The sequence below is a fragment of the Rhea americana genome, unplaced genomic scaffold, assembly GCF_003343005.1.
Source record: "Rhea americana isolate MKP2758 unplaced genomic scaffold, rheAme1 scaffold_42, whole genome shotgun sequence".
NCBI classification, from domain to species: domain Eukaryota; kingdom Metazoa; phylum Chordata; class Aves; order Rheiformes; family Rheidae; genus Rhea; species Rhea americana.
The window spans coordinates 5446889-5461432 of NW_028186557.1; the positions used below are offsets into that span (position 1 = coordinate 5446889).

Here is a 14544-nt window from a genome sequence, read left to right on the forward strand (position 1 = left end):
AAGAGTGACCTGGGGTGGGGATGCACTGCCCAAGTTGAGCGTGGGCAAGGGAGTTTGAGTGAGACTTGCCAGGGTGAGAAGGAAAAGGTAGTCCTGGGGTTTAGGCAGTGAGATGCATCATTTATGCTGCCACGGTGGTCTTGTAAGAGGTGAAATGCTTTTATCAATCTTTTGGCAGGAAGCCCTAGAGCTGTGGCTTTCTGTTTCTGGGTACTCATCTGCTCTTCATCTGAATTGCAGGTAGACTTAGTGCTCCAAACTGTGTACATGAACAATGCTGTAAAATGCAAAATACTTTGAATATGCAATATTTTTGACTTGTGGTGATGTCATCCTCTCTCTTTTCAAAAGGGGAATAATTCTATCTGCTTATGCCGTGGTAGATACAGAGGCACAAAAAACACATTTGGAATTAGGATGATGGGTCAGAAAAAAAGAAAATGAGCTTTTGAGAGGTTTGCAATAAGTAAGGAACCACATGCTCATTGATGAGGATATCAAAGACATTGAGCAATTCCTGTGCTCTATCTGTTACAGGAGAAAAGAGAATTGGTAATTAAAGACTATGCATACATACAGACAAAAGAGCTGAAAGCTGGTTGTGGGAAATTATCTTTTAACCTTCTTTTCTTTATAAAAAAGGTGTGTTTTATATATGTGTGTGTGTGTGTGTGTGTGTGTATAAAAATACGCATGCATAGGTACACATACACCTATATGCATCTACTATATAAAATACATTCATATGTGTGTATATTTCAAATATACATTTATGAATAGGAAAATTAAAGAGATAAGTATATATATAGAATATATACAAAAACATATGAAAGTATAYGGCAGCATATGCCTGGTGGGGACCTCTTGGAGTCTGAAATCCAGTTCTCTTATCTTGCAGGCAAACTCAGTCATTGCAAAATCTGAGTAAAGAAGCAACTGCCCTGGATGCCCTGAGGAAGGAGGACAAACTAGGGGCAAGTGTGGCCAGGCATCCCCAGCTCATGCAACTTTTGGTGGCAGATGGAAGCAACAAACGTAAGTGGTAGCGAACAACAGTCAGGGACCTGAAAATTGCCAGGAGAGTGGCAGAAGGTACTTGGGAAGGTTGTCTGTTGTAGCAAGTGTTACTACAGCCTTGTGCAGCCAAGTCGCATAATCCTGCTCCACCTGGAAGTGCCACAGGGATTGCAGAGGAAGTAGTCTGCAGGCCTGAGCGCTCTCCTGCACAGGGTTTGCAGATCGCATTTTTAGAGACCCCTGATAAAAGCAGTCCTGCTGCAGGCACAGCACTGTGCTCGCTGAAAGGCTGTTAAACACATTAGTCATTAGGCGTTTAATTACCTCTTTTTACCTAGGACTCAACTGACCTCTAATGAACAATATTTGTGTTTGGGGATGGATTGAAACAAGCACTAGGAAGTCTAATAGCAAGTGACTTCTTGCCTAAGGTCATGCAGGAAGTCTGTGGCAGAAACCTCCTCTGCCATAAACCCAAAGCCATTCCTTCCTGCTAGAGTCACGCTCCGGCCCAAGTGATTACGCTCCGTTTACCAATCTGCATTCATGAAGGCAAGTGAAAAGGAGGAAATCCTTTCCCAGTCCTGGGAACTGTGGGCTCCATCCACTGCCCTTTCTTTGGAGATGGTGGAAAGATTCATTGTCTTCTGYGAAGTTGGCGTGGAGCCTGCGTGAGGTGCTCCTGCAGAGCGCGTGTGGAAACTCCAGGCCAGAGGGAGCACCCTCAGGAAATTTCTCAGGAAAATTTGCTGAGATAATGGGAAAGAAGGAAAGGGGGAAGCATTGCAGTTTAGGTTGAGAACAGCACTTGCTGTTCCTCTAACAGCTCCCCCTCAGGCATCACAGCTGACACACTTCTGACTCAGGTTTTTGAGGCTGTGTCCTGCTCCACAGAACAAAGTGAACCAAATAGAAACTCTTACCCAGACCCTGTGTGTGGGAACCCTTTTGGCGTGGGAAGAACGAAGTGTCCAAGAGGACACTCCAGAAATTCAGGTATGTAGATATTACACTAGAACAGAAAAGACCAGTGTACTCTCTCCCAATTACTCTCTTGAGCTAGATGGTAGAAGGAAAAAGATATTATTAGAAAAATAAGCCTTATAAGGTGGGCCAAGAAAAACTGAAAATTGCTTCAAGGCGCTTGAATTCTCTGCCCGTTTTTGGTGGCAAAATTACCTAAAGGATGTTGACAAACTAAGAAAAGCTTAGAAACCAAACAAATAATAAACCATGATAACCAGCGAGCTCCCTAAGACCCTACCCTCCTCATGAAGGGGAATTCCAGTAAAAATCACCACATTTCCAAACTTTGCTAGTTTTAGTGCTAATCTTCTGGAGTTGTTTTTAAACAAGGTCTGCAGCAGCTTATGTAGCCAGCTGAGCAGATGATCTGAATAAAAGAAATGAGCCACAGATCAAAAACGTCTACATGGTTTGGCTTTTAATTTTACCTCTTCGTCTTTTACCCAGATGTGGTTGTGGGTAGGTATCAGCCAAGAAATTGCAGGTGGCATGGTTATCTTGCTGTTTACTGTGTGATGATGCTGCTACCAGCTATTCAATAATAGGAAATGACTAATGATGTGGTGGAAATTATGAACCAGGATTAATAAAACTTGAAAAGGAACAGTCTGGTCTGTTTGATCCTCTGAAGAGGAAGTCTGTCTGTGTACAAGTCTTTTCCCTGAGGTGATGTTCTTATTAGTCTGATCTGAGTTGGGAGCAAAGGGAATGGAGCTTGGAATTGGCTTAAAAAGAAGACAGTAAAAGAGGATGTGAAGTATTGTTCAAAAACGTCACTGGGTGACAGGCTTCTTTCTTATGTTGCCTTGTAGAAGGCTCTTGGTAAGTCATTCAAGCCTGTGTGTAGCTTGGAAGTGAAAAGGAACTTTTTGTGGAGCTGCATTTGATTCTGGTGGCATTTTACAGCTCTTCTCCTGCCAAATTCTCCTTGAGTCATTCTGATGGATGAGGTGCCTTGCTACTCCCAGTGCCACATGGCCTTGTGAGCCATCTCTGAGTGCCGTCTGCTGAGTTCCCTAGCAGTGACATGGATAATTTCTTGGTGGAGAGCTAGAGGCACATTGCCTGCCAAAGGTCCATGGCAGGTGACGTGGATGAAGGAAAGGGCCTTTAAAATCAGGCCTAAGAAAGGGTAGTGGAGCATCTGAGCAAAGTGCTGAATCAGGCCTAGTGGAAGAAAAGACACTTCTGAACGTGTCTCCTGAAATGAATGGGTAAGTCTTGGAGAACTGGAGCTCTCCTGAGTAAAACCACCAACTTCTGAGACAGCTYCAAGATGGAAATATCTTTGATGTGGCAAAGCTGACAGCTAGGAAACCTGGTTGCTACTACAAACCAACTATCCTTTCCCCCACTGTCTAATATCCTTGTAGCAAAGGTACTAGATTTGTCTGTAATTGATTAAGCAATGTGGCATTGTAGGAGAACAGCAGGGCCTTACATATCGTACTACTGAGAATACACAGGAGTTCTTGTATGGGGACTGGAGAAGCTGGCCTTCCCTAGGCCCCCTTCCCTTTCCTGGACAGGAGACTTGGTTTCTTTTTGCTGTCCCCTGTGGAATGAGAGGTTGTTTGTTTCCTGGGTTCCTTGATGTAGCAGATTCCCATGACTGCGGTACCCTGAGGCATTGCTGATCTCTACTCTTCCTGCAGCAGATCAGAGTTGTAACTATAGTTTTTTTCCTAAAGGACTGAAATAGGTTTAGTAGGGTACTGAGTAGTGATGTTGAGTGGCCTGTAATGTATGATAATGTGTGGAGAAGATGTTTTGTGTGTCCTCCTGAAATAGTGCTCTGTGGTTGGCTGAGATTATGGYGATCTGTGCTCAATGTGGTCCTGTCTAGCCCCGTGTTTCTACCAAAAATGGTGCCAGAATATGGCAATCTTGTGCCCTCATGTCCAAAAGTAGTCCTTTTCTTTAGCCATCCTCAGTTTGGCCACTACTTGAACCTGGTCTGATCTGGTGTGAGAGAAACATGGCAAAAACCTCCCTAGGCTAATGAGTGAAAACACTATCAAAGGCAATGGCTTTCACTTAAACCAACTAATCTCAGGATTATACTGGCCTGAATAGGAGAGAGGGACTCAGGGCAGGCGGACTGAGTAAGAGCACAAGGGGAAGGGAAGGGTTAGAAGGGAAGAGTTGACTGCTGTCTCTTTGCCCCAAAGGGAGCTCTTGTTTTGCCTGCACTAGTGCTGAAGCATGGCCCACCTCTCAGGCCCAAACTACTGAACTTCTACTACGAGTCTTGCTCCCTGCCCTCCTTTTTCCCTAGGGTTCTTTGGGGCAGGAAAGTGAGTATAAGACTGTATCAGCTGTCATAATGGTTCACTACCTACTGACATTTTCTGCATGGTCTCCAAAGGCCGATGGTATGTATAAGGTTCAAAATATGGCCCATCATGTAACCAAAATGCAGGTCATTTAAAGAGAGAATGATCAGTCCCCTGAGAGGAGTGTGCGTGCTCTGAGTCGCAGGATGGAAGCTGTTTACTCATCCTATCCTGTGATTTACCCACCGCCTGATGGAAAATGTCTTTGTGCTGGTGACATGGCAGGAGCATGTGATGTTGGCCATGACCACTGACAGGGCTGTGCAGCCCTTAGGTGTGCCCATAATATGGCCTGCCTTGGCAAAAGATCGTGATTTGTTTTGTTTTGTTTTTTTCCCCAGTGGTACTGTGTGCATTCAGAGCTTTAAGTTCATTATCCRTCATCAAGTTCACCAAGTGCATTAAATTAGTGTAAATCACTTGGATCCACTCTAGCCACGTTTATAGCAGTTGAGGGTTTTGCTTCAGTCTCTATCTTTCGGTTCATTAATCCAGACAGAGCTGTTATTGCCTGGTACCTTGAGCTGAAGCCTTTAGAAGGAATARATATTTGCTTGCTTTTCCGTGTGTGTGTGGAGAACAAATTGGCCTTCAAATTTGGGTGTTCAGAGGTTGCTACTCAGACAAACGGACAAGCAGTCACTGATGTCGGTGGTGTGAGTCTGAGCCCCAGAGGAATATAGTTCCCTAGGGAGTTGGGATAGTTTGAGGTGAGGCTTTATATTTCTCCTCTCCCATCTTTTGCCTTGTCTCCTACTTCTTTCCCCTGCACCAGCTTTCTTTTTCTCCCTCCTCCTCTAACTTCCTCTTACTCTTTCAAATAATTTTTTAAAGTGCAACTCAACTATGCAACTGGTTTTATATTTATAAATTGTATTGGGCTGACCCTCTCCTTACCTCTGAGCTGGTATTTTTAAAAGCCCCATTGATTCCCGCTGCTTCAGGGGGTTAAAAGTCCAACCTCATTACAAACGCAATGCATATGTTGTTGTTTAGTATTATATCAGTGTATTACCTAAAACTGCACAGCCAATCAAAACTCTGATGGAGAGTGTCTCACGTCATCATATGGATGAGATGGAGACACTGGTGTTTGTAAAGACATTAAATCCTGCTCCCTGCTTTGTAATATCTGAGTATCTTCCTTTTGGTATCATAAAGCATTTTCACTCTCTGCTTGGGCAATACAAAGAAACAGTCAGGCTTCAAATCCTGTATCAGCTTTGATCATGCTGCTTTTGGGAAAGTAAGGACAGATGACTTTGTCTTGGTGGAATGTTCCTCCCTGTGAATGCTTTTGAAGTTCTTTTTCCTATTATTTCCCTCTTGATTTAAACCAATCTACTAGGTTTTTGTTGCTGTTGTCTTATTCYTAAGCTATGCACCAAGCTGCTCTTTTTCTTAGTTCTTTTGCCCATTTTGCCCACAGAGAATTTTTGTGACACCAAGTTCTGTATCAACTGAAGTGAATAGAAATCTGCCAAATACTTCAATCAAATTAAATTTACATTGTGACCTTTACCGTCTTCTAATATGTCAATAGCAGTTCTTCATCCTGAATTCTTTATCATATAAACACTTATGCTTGAGTTTAGAATGGTTTTGATTCTGTCCTACTTTAGTAACAGCAGTATCTAGGCAAGCGTATTCTAAATATATTGTAATTGGTCCTTGAAAAGAAAGTAAAATATTTGATCAATCCTTGATTGTGTGGAGAAAGTTGCTGCTTAGTATAAGCCAAAGAAAAAATGAATGTCATGCCCTGTCTCCATCGTTGTTAATACTTGACTACAGGAGCTCCAGCCCAAAGACTGTGTAATATTACTTTGGTTGAATCCTGTCTCAAAAGGTAAGGATTGAAGGTAAGGATGTGACATATACCTTCACCTCAATTTCATATGTGGTAATAACAGTAGTAACATCTTTGTGTTACTACTCCATCCACAAAAGCAGCCTAGGCTCAGCAGTGGTCGTCTCTCTCTCTGTTTTTCCATATTACAGAAGTGTTTGCAGAATAGCGTCCACTTTTTGCAGAAACACATGCTCAGGCTATTTGTTTTTTCTTCTTTTTCTTGCTCTGAGCTAGATGAATATAATGTTCTCTTCAGTTGTAAAAGACTGTTTTTGTATCTCACAGTCACGATTCAGTATCAGCAAATATTTTAGATATGAGTTAAGAGAGGTACCCCACTGACAGAAGAAGGCTGGCTGAGCTTGTAGTATTACATCGTAAATTCCCCTCTTCTGCTATGAAAATGTAATAAAATATGTGGCACGGCAGATTTACAACAACAATGCTGCTGCTGTGTTGAGGCAACTATTTTATCTCTTTGTTTTAAAATACAGCTTTTACTGTACTACACACAATGAGTACTTCCTCCAAGAAACGAACTCTGAATGCTTCAGGTTGATTTAAATATGATCTCATAGCAACTCTTCATCAACTTGTTGCACCATTATCTCTTTGCTGCTAGTAAATTCTAGGAGCTAAAATTTATATGCAAATGTTTTATTTCAGCTATCATTATACTTAGCTTATCGTGAGCCTGGTAGTGCCCCCACCCAGTTACATCATCCTTGGAAAAATTTAGTTCAATATGTCTTTTATAGTCTTACTGCAATACTATACTTGCAGGCCTGACCACACACATAATGGGCTTCCCAGCTAGCTACAGCCTGATCCTGGTGAGTGATAGAGGTTGGCTGGGTCTTCATTGCCTGGAGAACTTTACTAGCTCAGGTTGACTCTGTATAGGATGGTAGTAGCAGGGGACAGGGATAGAGAGGGCCTGTACTTTAGGCATCAGCAAATGTTTACTACTGAGTGAAGTGGCCTTGTCCCCAGGTAAATCAAGTCACATCTCATCTGTCTCTGGATAGTTTTCTCTGGCCATGTGTTTGCAGAGAGCCTAGTCCAGGTATATCAATGTTTTCCTTCTCTCTTCCTTTTTTTCTCATTGGATTCTCATTTGGAAAGATGAAATGACAACCTTTAGTATCAGTCAAAGTTTAAGGTCTCTTTTCTCTTCCAGTGTTGGATTGTTATAGAGATGTCAGAGCTGCTCTGTTGGTTCTGCTCATTTCGATTCAGCACAACATTGTCCTGTGACCATTCAGCCTGGAAACTGAAGTCAATCTTTAATGGAGGAGTGAGAAGGAAAGAGGAAGGGACAAACAGAGCTCCTCCTGATTTTACATGTGTAATATTGAACAAATCAAACTATATGGCATCTGCGCTGCTCACCTACACCTACATGATCATGAGGTCTCAGAGGAAAGGTGGGGCATAGAAGCTATCATCTTCTCTATGTATGTTACCTTGGCGCTTGAGAGCACTTGCTGTGGATCTGTAGGTCATTGTGCTAGATATTTTTGGGGTTGTTCCATGTTTGTATCGTGATTAGAACAACTCTAAAGTTTCATGGGAAATTCTACATGCAGCTTTAGTAAGTAACAGTTATTAATAACACAAGTAGGTAGATGGGAATTTCAAGACACTGAGTCTGGGAGCAAGAAGGTTCAGTTACGATGATCTTGGTGTTTTCATACTTCTGGAGTGTGAACAAATTTCATCTAGGTCTTTTTTTCAGTGGACAGAAAAGATCTGTGAGGTTTTTTTTCTAGCATGCTTATTGGATATATGGAAGTTAACTTTTTGTACATTTTTCTTACTCTTTCATTGTTAACATAATAAAAAAAAGTCCTTTTTAAGGAGTCTCTCTTGTTTCTCTAATTACTGAGGAGAAATCCCATGATTTCTAAGATTGACTTTAATTTATTAATTTGTATTTATCTCAGTGTAATGGTAATGATAAAATTTAGGAGGCTAATCCCTCTGTTTAGGAGGCTTTCCAAAGACACAATGGAATCAGCTGATCTCCTGGGTCTTGTTTTAACTGCTCACCAGATATTTTTGGTTCATTGTCCAAATCTTACTTACAAAATTGTCTAACTGCTTCCTGTCCATGTTTGCAGCTCTGTGATACAGCTGTACTGTCGCCACTTAAATAAATCCCAAAGGCTAGAAGATTGCTAAAGCCAAGCAAACCATATCTTGCTACTTTTCCACTCCACCGTTGAACAGGCTGAAAAAACTTGCTGAAGGACAGAAATGGAGTCTGTAAGTATCAGCCCAAGAGGCTGTGATCACTGCAGTTCTTAAATACAGAATGCCACATATAGTCAAGGAAGAGAAAAGGAGAGGAAATAGTGACTGGAAGAATGAGTGAAAATTAACTACGCAAACTAGCATTTTAGAAGTACCTATCAGATTAGAAGTATGTGTTGCATAAACAAACATGTGATCCTTAATCAGTTATATATGTTTGGGAATCTCATCACAAGGGTGAGGGGGACTATCMTGGAACGATGGAAAAAGAACATAAAACCTGACATCGAGAGTGCTTGTCGTTTGCTAGGGGGAGCTTTTACCCAGGAACATAGACAAGGTCTTGAGTCCTGAAAAGTTTGTCTCTTGCAGAATAGCTGCAAGAGCTTGTGTTTAATTATTTTAAGGTGATTTTTTTCTCATTTTGATGTAAAATAAAATTGGTATTTTCATTTCTTTAGAGGTTGCAGCACATTGTTGTGTTGCTTAACCCATTGGCTGCACAACTGTCAGGACTGGGGCACTTCAACCACACAGGGACTGAAATACCATTCATTTGACAAATATTTACTCAGCAGATCAAAGGTCACATAAACAAAAGGCACGGGTAACCAGGAGCCCAGGAGAAAGTATACAGAGATATTGCAACTACCATTGCTTCTAAATCTTAGGTATTTTCTTCCTAAGTCTTAAGAAATTGGTGAAAAGTAGTAGTTACTGTGATGTATCTGCAGCGTAGTAAAGGCCTGGCTCTATGTGTGAAACATTTAGAGCAAGTCATACAAGAACGTCAATGAAATCAAAGAAAGAGTCAAAATAGCTTCCACTGTTACTCCAGGTTATCATGGGAGGCTAAAGCGATCAGTGATTTAGGATTAAATCACAGGCGTGAACTCACATGGACAATTCCAGTCAAGCCAGCTCGAATTAGGAACTGTTTTTCCTATAGCCATGAGGAAAATTAAGTATTGTATCTTAAGTCATCCAACATTTTTTTTCTGAACAGCAGAATTTCCTTTCTTCTTCTGGAGAACGTTGCGTTTGCAAGGGAGCRTGTTTATGGTAGGCTCCCACATCAGCAGCGGTGACATCAGTGATTCCTCTTACAGTTTCCCACCAGTGCCCCAGGGACAGGGCTGGCCTTCCTTTGATAGCACGTGCTGAGGTCCTGGGACAGCAAGGGCTCCAAGACACTGCAGCGCTAGTACTGTTACTAAACATTAAAGCCACAGAAAGTTGCAGGAGCTACCAGAATGCTTAGCCTATACCAGAGTCTGATTGTCTTTTGTTTCACAGTGTTTATTTCAACAGAAAGCAAAGGGTGTATTGCAGTAATATTTGTTACACAAGAACTGTTGATGGTTGGTTCCAAATTAAGCAGGAATGATTGTATTTTTAAGCACGTAACCTGCAATTTATTTATGTGGGTTATATCCCAATGTGGGTAATGGAAAGGACAGATAGGTGTGGATCACTGGGGAGGGTACAGCTTAGCCCATGTCCTCATTCGCTGCAGCTCCCTCTTTCTCTTCAGGGTGTGGGCGCAAGCTAGGGCTGCCTGAGCCAGAGCATTTGGCTACTCCTCTCCCAGTCTCTGCAGTCTCATGGGAAACTCTCATCCTCTCCCTCCTCTCCCTTTAGGCAGGAGATAGCACAGATCCACGTTACCCAAGATGTACGTATATTTGTTCTGCCAGAGGTTCTGCATATTCTTTCTGCTCCTGGATAACCCTCTGTGCTGATGAGCCTGTAAGAGGTGATCTGGGCACATGAGTTTTCTGAGGATTGTATCTAAGGGGGTGAACTGTCTGGCCAAATAGGTTTTACAAGTGAAAATAATCACTGCAGTGAGTCACACTAAATATGACTTTTATCCTTTTTTTTTTTCATTCCTGCTCATTCTGGAGATGTCTCTCTGAGGATATAAAGGGAAATGATTTAATACACACTTCACATGGACTTCAGGAAATTTAAAAGCATTGTGAAAAGAAATCAGGTGAGTTTAGGATTTAAGGGACAACTTGTTGAGGTTGTTTGACTACCAGTGCTTCAACAAGCTTTTAAGTGTTTAAGGACAATTTACCAATTAGCTTGTTGCTAGTCTTTTGGTTGTCTGATGAACATCAGCAGCTGAGCTAATAGATAACTAATTATCTAATCTGGCTGCCAATTGCTTATTTGACCAGGCGGTTACTTATCTGTTAGATGCTCAAATGACCACCTGAAGTAATCAACCTTATGATCCCTCAGCTGGGATTTGGATATATGTTGAAGTGAATCACCAAATGCACTTTGGTAGCATATTTTCAAACCTAATACGTAGAAAATAGTTCAGGTTCTGCAGATAAGGACTAGGAGTCTAAGCAATTTATGGCTAGTATATGACTTTCCCAGGGAGACATCTCTCACTGTAGGATCTTTAAAGGTTTTTTGCCAAGAGACTTGGAGCTAATCACACTGATGTTGCCTGGGTGGAAAGATGGGTGTGTGTGTTTATGTATCCCCATATACCATGTGTTTCTTTTCCATGCAGCCAGGAAGTAGTTTCATTCTCCTTCCATGTATATTTGTCAGGTGTTATCTGACCTCAGGTCCTACTTAAGGAAATGTCTTACTGAGGTTGATGGAAGATTTGTCCAAGTAATAGCATCATTAACAGCACCCTTGATAAAAGTGCAGTGTCACCCACAGTGATTATATGGAGCATTACACGATAGCTGGGAGGTCAGTAAAAGCTGTACAAAATTAACTACAGCTGCACAATAGTTGATTAAACTGATTTTCTCATGCTGTAACAGTTAGCCCTCTTTAATACTAATTTAAAAATTCTTTTTCTTTTATAGGACTGTCATATGTATAAGCCCATTCTTTTTCTCTCTTCCCAATGTTCTACAGCAATGTCCTATTTAGTGTCCTACTTTTGTTTTTATTACTTGTTGCAGTCATTCTCCTCTCTTCAGCCTGTGTCCTGAGAGGCTTAGCGAAGTAACAGGGAATGTCTTGGTGGGGAAAGTGGGGGAAAAGGGCACAGGGCAAGTTCCCCTCATTCTCTTCCCATCCCTATTCCACTTATGTGGAGTGTATGTGGGACAAGATAATGTCACTTCTGCAGTCTCCTTTGTGGGATAAGAGGAAACTCCTGTCAAGTCTCTGGGGAGCTGTTCTGGCACCTACAAAAAAGCTGGGATTCCTGAGGGATGAGGCTTTCTAGCAAACATGCTTGGATCTAGTAACCATTTCTGGGATTACTCCTGAAGCAGAGGAGAAAAGGCTAGATCTTCATTTAGTGGAAAACTGATGCAGTTTACTCAAATCAACCAGGCTATGTTGGCTGACAACTGAGAATCTATCTCCTACATGTGAGCAACGTCCCAGGCCTTCTGTAAACAGGTGCTGTAAACAAAATACTAATTTTAAACAAATCAAACGCAATGTATCAACACTGTCAGAGCCTAACACTCAAAGCTCATGAATTGGTCTTCACAAGCACAAAACCAGCACAGTCTGGATTCTCTTCCCCATCAGTTAATAGTCTTTAAGGTCTCAGGGAGTGGTTGTGCCTCTCTCATCTCATCAGCAAAACATGAGGCAGAGAATTTCACTGGGTCATTCCAGAATGTAGTTCAAAAGCTTATGTGTGGACTGTACCTGTTAAAAGAGGAAGCATTGTCCCATCTTGACAGAGATGACGTGCATCCCTGTCTTCAAATGAGAAGATGTATTCAGACTTCAAATGAGAAAGAACTTACCATATCCCCAAACAAATTGTTTAGTGGTTAACACTCTTTGCTGCTAAAAATACATCTTTTGCTTTTTAGCCTTTGGGATTAATCTTTTAAAATTTTCTTCATATCTGTGAGCATTTTAGACCTTTTTTAAATTTTAATGAGCCTGGAATTCTTATATAATAACAAACTGTTAGGAAATGGGCCTTTGAACAAAATACTTAATAATACAAGACTAATGATAAAATAGATAGAGCTAGAAAGACCAATCCTGCCAAATTAGCTAGTCCTCCCGATAAGAGTAGGTAATAACTGAGTTTTATTGTTTTTACTAGCAGATAACTGAAGATTATCTCTTACAGTTCTCTGGAAAATGAATGTAGCCTGATCAAAGAGACTCCTATCTAGTGAAATGAAGCAGCTTTAAAATCTATTTATCCATTACAATATTGCCCGAAGCTTCTCTTGGTCCTTAATGGGCAGAAGACGACAGTACCATCCACCTCTAATTCGAGAAGCTTGTTGCATCTACCCGATCTGTTTGTAGTGAGCCGCTTGCGGGAGACAAAACCTTGGCATAGGAAGTTGCCTGTCTCCTAGAGCGGCTGGAAGGGGAGCAGAAATCCACGTCTGCCTGGGTCCACCCACGCAAACAGGAAGGGGTTTGTGCCAGATGATAAGTCCACGTTACCATCCAGGGGAATGAGATGCCAGACAGGATTGTTTTCATTTCCATGGGATTTCTAATTAAGGGACATGCTTTAACTATGTTTTCAGTGGCTGAACATCCAAATGACAGTTTGATATGAGCAATTTGTCTGGCAGGCTAGATAAATTCATACCAAAGCTAAAGGATTTTCCATTTAAAGTGGGTACACATCCTTAACTCTGAATTGGATCAAACATTCCTGTAACTAAAGACTTCTCTGTATGTAACAACTTTTTTTAACCTTCATTCTTTGCAGTTTTAATGATCAAAGTCTCTTTTTCTCCTGATTTGTCCCCAGTCATTGACTCTGCCAAGTGCTTGTTTTTTTCTGAACTCTCATTCTTGTTCCAGTTTGATGAATGAAGGGAAATTTGTATTCCCATTTCTGCTGTCCCACCCAGCCTTAATGAGCAGTAGCATTGTCTGACTGACTCCTGGGGGAATTTGCTACCTGCATAGTTGTTGGGCTGGGCTGTTGCAGCTGGATTTCTTTTGATGCATTACTTTCTAGAGATGTTATCCACCGTCTTGTGAACAGGCAAAGTGAGGAAAAGGGGCTGGTGTGTTTCTGTCTGGGGAAATGAGGTAGAATCTGATTAGGTTATTAGCTGCCATGTAATTGTGGAATATTGGAAATCCATGCAGTCATGAAAAATGCTGCTTTATTTGGAGGATGCACTGCTTTTTATTACATTTACAGAAATAGATAAAAGACATGATGTACATGGCAGCAGAGGTGATATGGGCAAAAGTTAGGTGGGTTTGTATGAATCCTAGTATGAAACTCTCTTGATAACTTTGCCAGGTTCTACTAGAAAGACTTTGACTGACATTTATTGTAGGTTAATGAAAACTGTGAGCTTTGAAGGTGATATGATTGCATATTCTCCCTTCCCCGTACTGTCATATGACTACCCAGAGTATGTCTGAGTTGCGAATACAGTTATTTTTGGTACTATCCCAGAAATTTATCAGGTGAAGTGCAATTAATGAATCAAGCGCCTTAAAAATATCTGCCCAAAAGCAGCAGGTCCTGTTTTGGTGACTGAGCACAAGAATTTCATTCAGAAGATTGGCATGCAAAAAGCTTTTCTTACATCATTTCTTCATGGTGTATATTCGCTGTTGCTTCCAGGGACATTGTATTTTTACTCTGCCAGTGGAAATCTGCCTGCACCTAGGCAAATCACAAGACTTTGAAAAATCTCAGTTTATATGTGATCAGTGAAGATTTAGCTGAAATCCTCAAGATGTTGGCCTGTCCCAAGTGTTACTGCTGCACAGGCTGTTGCCACAGCTTCCTCTATGGGGTCTGAAGGGGTCTGAGAGCAGGACTGTAGAGATGGTTGCTCTGGGAGGGAGATGGAGGATGGCTTTAGAGCTTCTGTGCCCTTCTTTCCCACCTCACCAAAAGTCAGAAAATGTGGAGAAGGAATGTCTGATCTGTTCAGAGRAGACTAGAAATAGAAGAAAGGATGAAGGAAGGAAAAGATAGGAGCAAGGAGTCTTCCAAGATTATGTCTGAAGAAGTAAGGTGAAGAAACTGTGAGCAGGACTTGCAGAGAGATGGAGGCTAAAAAGCTGTGGGGAATTAAAACTGGGTAAGGRTAACAAGATGGACCC

The 14544-nt window shown here is 41.5% G+C and overlaps 1 long non-coding RNA gene across 1 annotated transcript in view; it reads left to right on the forward strand.

Annotated features, from left to right (window-relative positions):
- The first annotated feature begins 911 nt into the window (after nt 1–911).
- LOC146590202 (uncharacterized) overlaps nt 912–14544 on the forward strand; it is a 38939-nt gene continuing 25306 nt past the window's right edge. The window contains exons 1-3 of the long non-coding RNA XR_014897066.1: nt 912–1035; nt 8355–8499; nt 10395–10483. This is a non-coding gene — a long non-coding RNA (uncharacterized LOC146590202). The remainder of the gene's footprint in view (nt 1036–8354; nt 8500–10394; nt 10484–14544) is intronic.